Source organism: Euphorbia lathyris, chromosome 5 (genome assembly GCF_963576675.1).
Source record: "Euphorbia lathyris chromosome 5, ddEupLath1.1, whole genome shotgun sequence".
Classification (NCBI taxonomy): Eukaryota; Viridiplantae; Streptophyta; class Magnoliopsida; order Malpighiales; family Euphorbiaceae; genus Euphorbia; species Euphorbia lathyris.
The window spans coordinates 67438706-67450332 of record NC_088914.1 but is presented as its reverse complement, the minus strand read 5'-3'; the positions used below and the strand labels follow the sequence as shown (position 1 = coordinate 67450332).

Here is an 11627-nt window from a genome sequence, read left to right as displayed (position 1 = left end):
TTGGAATTGGAAAAGTGAATGAATCGAGCGGCTTCCTCCTCCGTTTCAATGTCAAAATAGGCTCCGCAACGTATACGAAGGCGATTAGCTTCCGTAACTTGAGGCTTGTGACCAACACGCTTTGTTCTAGGCATGTTAATGGTGTTTAGGGTTTGCAAAGAAGAAGAAGAAGAGATGAAAAGAGAGAAAATCAAAGGTTGAAGATGAAGTGGGAGTTGTAATGAGGAATTGAATTGATAAGTGATTAGAGAGGGTAAAGAATAAATTGGGAAGAGTAAAAGTAATGTATGGGGAAGAGTTTAGAGTAGGTGATTGGGTAAAAAGTGAGGTGATGTGAGGTTTGTGTAAGGGGTAGGTTTATATAGGGTGAAATAGGGAGATGTATAGGTAGAGTAGGAATAGGAATAAGCTAAAAATAGTGCCAAAATCCGGATTAATTCGGCCTACAAGTCGCGTGTCGTGACCGAGAATGCCGAGCCGCGGTCGCGGCACGCGAATTTCAGAGAACAATTTGCTCTGAAATCGGTCTGTTGTTGTTGGACTTACCGAGAATATATAATTCTCGGCCGAGAATCGGTCCATTTAGCCATTATAAGTGTATTTTGACTTGGTTTGTGCAATTTCTTTGATTAATTGTGTCCTGAATTGAATTAAAATTGTACCTGTACTTAAAAACTTAAATAAAAAACATTAAATATAAGGAAAACCAAAGGTTTATCCTTATTAATTGTAAAAATAAAGAGAAATAAATGTCATATTAAGATTTAATGAAACATTAATGGACATTTATGCATATAAGTTAAATGAATCGTGTTAAGTGAAATAAATACAAGTTCATGTATTAATTAATTGATTTAAACCTAAAGTTAAAATGGGTTAAATGTATAATGTGAGGAAAGTATGAACATATTTGTTAATTAATAAAAGCCATATTAGTGCATTATAACTATTTTTATTTCCATTTGATCAAGAATGACTAGAATTGGTCAATATGAAGAGGTTTAGTATAGATTGATCCATGATCACATAGGAAATGGAGCAAATATATGTTAACTATAGTCAAATCAAGAAAATTAGTAGAAATTTTTATTGAATCAACATATATGTACAAAAATTGAAACAAAACATTAAAACAAAGAATGAAATTAAATAACACAAAATACATAAATATTTACAAAATATTAAAAGAAAAACTTATAAACTTGAACTATTCTATATACTCATCCCTATCAATCGGGATTTCTCTAGCCCTATAGCGTTCAATTTTCAATTGCACGAAAGTTTGACATTCTGGTGCAGAAAGAAAATGCGGGCCTGCTCGAAAAACACGTTTCACTAGACCTTCATATTCTAAAAACTCATAGTCTAGTGTCGGAAAAGATTCATCCTCACTCCAAGGAACAGCAATAGTACCCTTGGTACCGAGAATTATTCCGCAAATTATATTCCCGAATCCAATCTTTTTATCCTTGGATCGAGAAGCGGCAACAAGACCCTCCATCAGAATTTTTGAAGAATCAACTGTATTCCCTTGGAATATATCTCCAAGGACGTATAAGTCGGTGTCTCAGACCACACTGCTAAATGTGCGACTGAACAGACTGTGACACAGAAATTTGTGTAGATACAGCATTGAATTGGAGTGAAAGGATTGATTGTAGGCGAGTCGAGGATTGAAATGCCAGAATCCAGTGAGCATTCTACATATGTCTGTAGATGTCATATCTTTGCCAGGATGATGTTTGATTGTATCCCTCGGGGGAAAACCAAACCAGGCATGCAACTCGGGATATCCGAAAGTAAATAGTTCGCCATCTCGATGAAAACTAAGACGCACCCTTCGTTTGTTAACAAAACGAAAGGTACAGAAAAATTCGAGAACCCAATCGCCAATTATAGGAAATCGCATGTTGGCGGATTTTGTCCATCCCAATCGTTCCAAATAGCGACTCATGTCATCGCTTATGCCGAGTTGTTTATTCAAAAACTCGTCCATATATAACATTCCAACGAAGAACTTGTAACGAAGCCTCCAGTAGCGCCTGCCTTCATCATGATTGAAGATAGGAAATGGCGCACCATATCGTTTGGATAAGTCGGGACGTTTATTGCTTGACGCAACAATTTTCTTAGGGGATTTGTGTTTAGTAGTCATGGTTTTTATGAGGAACGAAAGAAACAAATGTGTCTATAACTTAATTAACAATGGTGTTTTGAGGAAATCAGAATTTTGTTCTGATAGAGATGAAAAGAAAATAATGTAACAGAACTTTGATCCTCTAGGATTTATTTATAGGAAAATAGGACGAACAAAGGTGTTGTTTTGATGCGAAAAGGCATAAAATCATACCTCTGAAAGTTGAAGAAACTCAATTTTTCGAGTTTGAAAAGCCATGTCTGCAGGATGAAGAAGAAACAGGTCTGATGGTGCAAAAATCTCCTGTGTCGCGACTGAGAATCCCAATTCTCGGTCGCGACACGCTGATTTACTTGCGGAAATCAGACGTCGAAACCCTATATTTCTGATTCTCAGCCGAGAATATAAATTCTCGGTAAGTTCAGAAAGTTCCTTACCTTTTTTGGTCAATTCTGAAAATGTGAATTCTCAACTGAGAATTCTAAATTCTCGGCTGAGAATCACCAAATTCCTTCTAATTCGAACTAAAGACCTAAAATTAAAATAAAAGCATGACTTAAACATATTTTTATACATTTAAATCTTAATATAAAGTCTATTTATAATTAAAAATCATAAAATTGGCATGTGTAAAAATTTAAACTAAATCAAAAATCATTAAACTAAATTAAAACTAACAAAACAAAACAAAATAAAATAAAATAAAATAAAAATAATAAAAATAAAGTACATTAAATAAAAATGAATTAATCTTCAGAAAAATGTGTTACGAACGCAATTTCTTTGTTTGAAACATTTTCGTAATAGATTTTGCATCTATTATGTTAACTTTGAAACGAACTCCGTCAGGTCCTTCAAGTTCTAAAGAGCCATAGTCAAATACTTTAATGACTAGATATGGTCATGCCCATCTGGACTTAAGTTTACCTGGAAATAAACGGAGTCGTGAATTAAATAACAGCACCTTGTCCCCAATGTTAAAGCTTTTGACTTTAATCTTGGCATCGTGCCATTTTTTCACTTTTTCTTTATATATTTTCGCATTTTCGTAAGATAGATGACGTAACTCGTCTAACTCATTTAAGTTGAGCAAACGTTTCTTACCTGCTTGTTGCAAATTAAAGTTAAGTTCCCTAATAGCCCAATAGGCTTTGTGTTCTAATTCGACTGGCAAATGACATGCCTTCCCATACACTAATCGGTATGGAGTCATTCATATTGGTGTTTTAAATGCAGTATGGTATGCCCATAACGCATTGTTAAGTTTACAAGACTAGTCTTTTCTTGAAGACGAAACTGTTTTCTCTAGAATCCATTTGAGTTCTCTATTTGATATCTCTGCCTGACCATTCGATTGAGGATGGTATGGCGTTGACACGTGGTGACGTACTCCATGTTTTTTCATAAGTATATCAAAACTTCGGTTTATAAAATGGGTACCGCCATCACTTACAATGACTCTAGGACAACCAAATCTACAAAATATCTCTTCAAGAAAACCAACAACAACTTTAGAATCGTTCGTCGGGGTTGCAATTGCTTCAACCCACTTCGAAACATAATCTACGACGACTAATATGTAAGTTTTACCATTAGAAGGGGGAAAAGGTCCCATAAAATCTATTCCCCACATGTCGAAGACTTCAACTTCTAACATGTTCGTGAGGGGCATCTCATCTTTTCTACCTAAATTTCCTATTCTTTGGCACTTATCACAACGAATAACAAATGAACGAACGTCTTTAAACAATGTAGGCCAAAAGAATCCACATTCTAATATCCTGGCTACTGTCTTACTAACGCCGTTATGTCCCCCATACGAGCTAGAATGGCATTCCGACATTATAGACTCATATTCATTTTCACTAACGCATCTCCTAATTATCCCGCAACCACAAGTTTTGAACAAAAAAGGATCTTCCCAAAAATACTGTTTAATGCCAAAGAAGAATTTCTTCTTTTGTTGGAAAGTTAATCCTTCCGGAACAATGTTGGCTGCGAGATAATTTGCAATATCCGCATACCATGGCGACATGACACTTTTTATTTGATAGAGATATTCATCAGGGAAATCATCTCGTATACCGATAGTCTCACCTATAGGACCGTTTTCATCTTCGAGTCTTGATAGATGATCGGCGATAAGGTTTTCTACTCCCTTTTTGTCTTTAATTTCTAGATCAAATTCTTGTAACAATAAAACCCATCTAATTAGACGTGGTTTTGCATCTTTCTTAGCAAATAAATATCTTAAAGCTACGTGATCAGTATAAATAATAACTTTCGAACCTAACAAGTATGACCTAAACGTATCACATGCAAAAACTACAGCTAACATTTCCTTCTCGGTTGTGGTGTAGTTTAATTGTGCACCGGACAGTGTGTGACTTGCATAATAAATGACATGAAGTTTCTTATCCTTTCTTTGACCTAAAACACATCCGACGGCTAAGTCGCTTGCATCACACATAATTTCAAAAGGTAAATCCCAATCGGGTTTAGCAATAATAGGTGCACTGACTAAAGCTGTTTTCAATGTTTCGAATGCTTTAACACAATCTTCATTAAAATCAAAGGTCGAATCTTTCATGAGTAAATTAGTAAGTGGTTTGGAAATTACAGAGAAGTTTTTAATGAATCTCCTGTAAAAACCTGCATGTCCTAAAAATGACCTTACTCCCTTAACAGTAGTTGGTGGGGGTAATTTTTCTATCACTGAAGTTTTTGCTCTATCCACTTCTAATCCCTTTTCAGATATTTTATGTCCTAAAACAATTCCCTCGTCAACCATGAAATGACATTTTTCCCAGTTTAATACTAAATTCGTTTCTTCACACCTAGACAAAACTTTATCCAAGTTCTGTAAGCATGAATCGAAAGAATCTTCATAAACGGAAAAATCATCCATAAAAACTTCCATGATATCTTCAATGAAATCATTAAAGATCGCAGTCATACAACGTTGAAATGTTGCTGGTGCGTTACATAGACCAAAGGGCATTCTCCTATATGCAAATGTTCCATAAGGACATGTGAAGGTTGTTTTGTCTTGGTCATCCGGGTAAATATATATTTGAAAGAATCCGGAGTAGCCATCTAGAAAACAATAAAAAGCATGACCAGCTATTCGTTCGATCATTTGATCAATGAAAGGTAGAGGAAAATGGTCTTTCCTAGTTGCTTTATTAAGGTTCCTGTAATCTATACAAACTCTCCAACCGGTGGTGGTTCGTGTAGGTATTAATCCACCTTCGTCATTCCTTACAACAGTTATGCCTCCTTTTTTAGGTACACAGTGGATTGGACTAACCCATTCACTATCCGAAATAGGATAAATGATTCCGTTGTCTAAAAGTTTAGTAATCTCATTTTTTACCACTTCTTTCATGTTCGGATTTAAGCGTCTTTGCCTATCCGCTTTAGGTGGCTTATCTTCTTCTAAGTGAACTCTGTGCATTACAATACTAGGATTAATTCCTTTTAAGTCTGAAATTTTCCATCACATACTTCCTATTCTATTTCTAACAACTTCCTTTAATTTTTCTTCTTGAACCTGTGTTAGTTTGTTAGAGATAATTATAGGTAGAGAATCGCCTTTGCCTAAGAAAGCGTACCTCAAATGGTTTGGTAATTCTTTAAGTTCTAATTTAGGTGGAATTATAATTGAAGGCGGAACTAGTCCATCTTCTCGAATCAAAGGCTCTGGGTACTTATCTTCTAATTCTTCACTCATTATAGGTTCTATTATTTCTTCTTTTTGAATAATGTCATTTACTCATTCTTCAACTAAATCAAGTTTCATACAAGTGAAATCCTCCATAGGATATTTCATTGCTTGATTCATATCAAACTTGATCTTATCGTCTCCTATTCTTAAAACTACTTTCCCTTCCGACACATCAACTAGAGCACGTCCCGTGTTCATGAACGGTCTACCAAAGATTAGCGGACAATTAACGTCATATGCAAAATCTAATATAACAAAATCGGTAGGAAAAATAAATTTGTCAACTTTAACTAAAACATCCTCGATAATACCATATGGTCTTTTAGTGGTTTGGTCCGCTAATTGCAAAACCATATTGGTACGTTTGATATCTTCTTCTAAGCCTAACTTATTAAAAATAGATAATGGCATCAAGTTTATGCTTGCTCCTAAATCACAAAGACAACTTGGGAATTCAATATCTCCCAATTTACACGGAATGGTAAAACATCCGGGATCTTTGAGTTTAGTGGGAAAATTACTTGACACAATTGAACTACAATCTTCAGTTAGCGAAATGGATGAAATTCCTTCCCAACTGATTTTCTTTGAAATTAAATCTTTTTGGAATTTACCATAATTGGGAATTTGCGTAATCGCATCCATAAACGTTAAATTAATATGCAAATTTTTAAGTTTGTCTAAAAATGTTAAAAGTTGTTTGTCATAGTCCTTATTTCGGACTTTGTGTGGAAAAGGTGGTTTGGGTACAAAAGTTTTTGTACTTGAGTCAATTGGTGTATTTTTTTGGTTTAATGTATCTTCTTTGGATTTTGGTAAATCAATTCCTGGTAAAATTGAATTTCCGGGTATCTCCGGACCTAAGTAATTTTTCCCTAAACGAAGAGTGATAGCCTTTACATGCTCTTTCGGATTTTCTTCCGTATGGCTGGGAAGATTTCCCTCTTTGCGGGATGGAATTGATTTAGCGAGTTGTCCAATTTGAACCTCCAAATTATGGATGCTAGATGATTGGTTTTTAATAAGCTGATCGAATTTATTCTCAATCCGTTTAAAACCATCGTCGTAATTACTTATTTTTCCACTCATAGCATCAATGAATTTGTCGATCTTAGAAGATAAAGTGCTAATCGTATCTCTTGATTGATTTTGATAATTATTGGTACGATTTTGATTAGCATTTGCATTATTATTATTATCTCTCCAGTTAAAGTTAGGATGATTTCTCCATCCAGGATTATATGTATTGGAATAAGGGTTATTAGTTTGGTTTTGCCCTTGGACAAAATTTACCTGTTCGATTTCGCTCATACCTTCATAATCCACATCCGTTTGGATTGGATTACCATTAGGATCACACGGTGCCATAAACCTATCAATTTTGTGAGATAAGGCAAAAAATTGGGCTTGCAACATCGCAACTGGATCAAGATTCACTATACCTTTAACTGATGATGTAGTTGAGGATGATGGTTTCGCCACTAGTATGTGTCCACGTTCCGCGGGCCACATACTACTGTTGATTGCCATTTCCTCCATAAGTTCTCTTGCTTGGGCCGACGTTTTCTTCATGAATAACCCTCCAGACATAGCATCTAATGAACCTCTAGTTGTAGGATTTAATCCATTATAAAATGTTTGCATTAAAAGTTCAGCAGGCAATTGGTGGTGTGGGCATAAACGTTGAAGTTCTTTAAAACGTTCCCAAGCCTCATAAAGAGTTTCATTATCATTTTGAGAAAAAAGATGTTAACTCTTTTATGACTCTTGCAGTTTTTGCTAAAGGAAAATATTTTGATAAAAACGCTTGGGCTAATTGCTCCCAAGTTTCAAATGTTGTGGCTGGCATAGAAGTTAACCATTCTTTGGCTCGATCCTTCAAAGTAAAAGGAAAAAGGCAAAGTTTGATTGCTTCCGCAGTCACATCTGCAACCTTAAAAGTGTCGCAAATTTCTAAGAAATTTGTCAAATGGGTGTTAGGATTTTTGTTAGGTAACCCGTAAAATGTTACGTTATTTTGCAACATATTAAGCAATGCTGGCTTAATTTCAAATTGGTTTGCATTTATTTGGGGTCTAACTATGCTGTTTGTTACACCGGCCACTCCTGGCCTAGCGTAATCCATAAGTGTAGCCATAATTTCTGGCTCAATAACTCTGGTTTTTTATTGGGGTCTTGTTTTTGTTTTTGTTTTTCTTATCTTTCTTGTTCTTTTTAACCGTTTTTTCAATTTTTGGGTCTAGCGGTTTTGGTGGAATGCCTGAACTTCGAGAACTGCGCATGAACTTGAAATTTTGCACGAACCGAAACTACCTTCAAAACAGAATTTGAAAAATAAATATGTTAGTAATTTGAAATAAATAAAATATAAAATTTTGAATAAGTATAAATAAACCTAGATTCGAAATAAAACATGAAAAATCTAAATTTTTGTCAAAAATTTTGGCGATCCCCGGCAACGGCGCCAAAAACTTGTTGACCGATTTCCGCAAGTGCACGGTATACGCTTGTAGTAATAAAAGATATCGATCCCACAGGGAACGCTTTTTAACAAAAACTTATTTTGAATCGGTTAAATTTACTTTTAAGGTTTATAATATGGAAAATCGTTTAATCGGATTTGGTTTTGAAATTGCTAGAATAAGAATTGGATTAGAGTATAACAAATGTTAGAAATCACTTCTGATTTAGGGATAAATTTACAAAACAGAAACGTTTAGTTCTTTAGAAAAGTAACAAATGTATTTGTTTGCATTAAGCAAAGAAAACAACTTTAAACTTTGTATAAATTATAACAATGAAATAAACGTCGATTCCTCTAATTTTAGGGCTTTGAACTGCAGTCAATCCTCCTACAGTCGGGTTAGATCGCTACCTTAACCAAATTGATACTCTACTGATGATATCAATTTGCCTAAGTGTTCAACAAAGTTTCCTTGTAAAGATTTTGAATTTAACTACGTTTTAATGAAAACGCCAGAACTCACTTCGGATCATTTACCAAAGTGCTACATAAAAATCTATCGAATAGAATGAACTTTATTAGATGAAATATGAATTTGATACAAGTTTACAGAGAACATGAAGCATGGAAACTTTCGACGGCTTGCAAGTGAACGGGTTGTCAATCCTTTCCTTGGGTTTCGTTAGAGTTTGTCAGGCTTAGGGGCGGATCCTCTACTAAATCTTCTCGCTGTAACTTCGTAATAGAGATATGGTCGGCTACTACCAAAATGTAAACTAATATGAACAAATCTAAATGCTACTGTGTTTGTAATTATTGAATAAACAATGTGTGTACATCATATTGCTTTTTACAAAAACGAACTCTAAACTCTGAATCGCTTGACTCAGAATTCCTGCATTAATTCTATACTAATCTTCTCTTTTTTCTATATCTCCAACTCTCCATCAACTCTTTATTTATAGATGTTGAAGAGTCGTGATTGAAGTGTCGTGTCCGTTGTGAAGGGTCGTATCCTCTGCGAAGGGATGTTTTTATCTACCCGAACGAATGCGTTTCGTCGAAAACGAATGTGTGCGAATGGCTCTCCAGGGATTTCTGAACTTGCCGAGAATGGGGGAGCAAATATTTGATCTTCGAAATCGTCAAGGGAAGAAGCTGGTGACGCATGTCGCGGCCGAGAATGGAGGATTCTCGGTCGCGACACGGGATTAATTTCCGCTGTCTTGACTTTGTCCTCGTCCTCATTTCGGTGTGTTTGATCTTCGTCGTCTTTGACTCCTTTTGTAGGGTTTTTCTTCTGTTTTTAACCTCTTTTCGTTCCTATTTGGATTTTACCAAATATTTAGGTACCTTGCAAGAAAGAAACATATTCGAAAGTAAAAGTATTCTAAACAGGTATAAATAGTATGAATTTGAAGCAAAACTGATGTAAATACTAATGATAATTTAGGTATATTTTGGGCTTAACACCTACCTTGAACCAACAAAATAAGTCCTAAAACCTAGAAATTTACTTGCTGAAAGATATAAAGCGTAAAGTAAAGATAATGGTTGAAAAAAGGATTAAAATAAATTGTACTTAAGTTACATTTAAACATTTACAGGAGTATCCTCCTTAGCGTCTTTCTCTAAAGATGTGCCCTCTGGAGGAACCTCCTTCTCCGCAACAATAGTTCCTTCCTGAGGAACCGTACAATCAATTATCAAATCATTTCTGTTGTCACTCGCCCCCTGGGATGCTTCGCCGAGGTCATCTGATTCAAGATCAACAACAGGCTTGCTCTCCTCGGCTGATCCGCTCAGCTCCTTCCGAATTTGATCGCAGATGAAAATCCTTAACGTTCGGGATCTTGCGATATTTAAGGCAAACCTGATTCATCATGACGGCGTGCAAGGAAGTGAAAAAGCCCTAAAGGACTTTAACGGAACTTAGGGGGGCTTCTGATAACATCGGGATATTATCCACGGGATCAAAGAGGATATTTACCAAAACGGCCGCGTATTTGGGCGGTCTGGGAAGCAATGGCGTATCAAGCAAGTCATTCGAGTGGCGGATCACCTAGACTCCGCCACACACTATCCGTAGTCAGATCTACGTGAGACCCGCCATCATGCCTCGATCCGCCCGCCGAACGTTTGAGCCGATTCCCAATAAAGGCAATTAAAGGTCCATTAATGAGCTGACGGCCACGCTTAAAGGAGATCCGTAACCGCCATGAGGCATTAATGTAGACTTTCTAGTTACTGGGAGTTACGATCACATGACTATAAATAGCTTGCATCACAAGCTATTGAGGTACACATTCACATTCTCGCTCTAAACCATTCTCTTGTCAATATAGTTTATTCGTTATTTATATACTGACTTTGGCATCGGAGCTTCCCCTCGTCGAACCCAACGACGCCCCCCACATGGAAGGAATCCGGTCAGAAGTTCATCGCTAGTGATCAGAATTATATATTATATATCATTTTCATGCTTATTTAATAAATTATTGTTTTATTATTTTTAATGGGCTCCAAACAATTTTTTTTAAAATTATTGTCTTATGTATTAATTTAGTGAGATTATTTTATCCCATTGGCTCAAGTTATAACTGTAGAAAATTATTATTTAATTGATATTATTAATTTATCGAATATTCATTTTATTAAGGTTTTACTGTATTTTAATAAATAAAAAATTCTTCAACAAGTCAGCACTAAAATTAATAGAGTTAGTGAAAATTCTTCTCTTTACTAACGGCAATTATGTAGTCCATAATTCGCAAAGAGAAATTCCATAGTATTCAATGTTTAAATACGTAAAACCATCTAGATTTTTTTTGTCACTTTACCAAAAAAATATTGATCTTTCCAATATTAACAAACTAATTTAACTTTAAATTCATATATTAATTCTTAAATTGACATAATTCAAATTATATATCCGGCCTTTGATACAAAATATGATAACAATATAACTCAGGAATGTATAGAATTAATATATATATATAGGGGAGGGATCAAGTGAGAACCTCCTCTTAGGTGGAGACACTTCCTTATAGTGAGAACATTCAAAACTACGTCATTTTGAGTATAAAAATCAATAAAAATCAATAAAAAACACTATATGCTGATAGTGGGAGTTGAACCTAAGCAGGTCCATTTACACTCCACCATATTTACCACTGAGACAATTACTTCTCTTATGTATTATATCACGCGCGCTGCTTAATATACCATTGAGCTAGTAGCTTCTATTGTTTAATATTTGACGCATGCACTTATTAATATCGATTAAATATGCATAATAA

The 11627-nt window shown here is 35.2% G+C and overlaps 1 non-coding gene across 1 annotated transcript; it reads left to right on the top strand.

Moving 5' to 3' along the window:
* Positions 1–7524: 7524 nt before the first annotated feature.
* On the top strand, positions 7525–7632 carry LOC136231566 (small nucleolar RNA R71). Its single transcript, XR_010689938.1, has one exon. It is a non-coding gene; the product is annotated as a small nucleolar RNA R71 (small nucleolar RNA).
* Positions 7633–11627: the final 3995 nt, after the last annotated feature.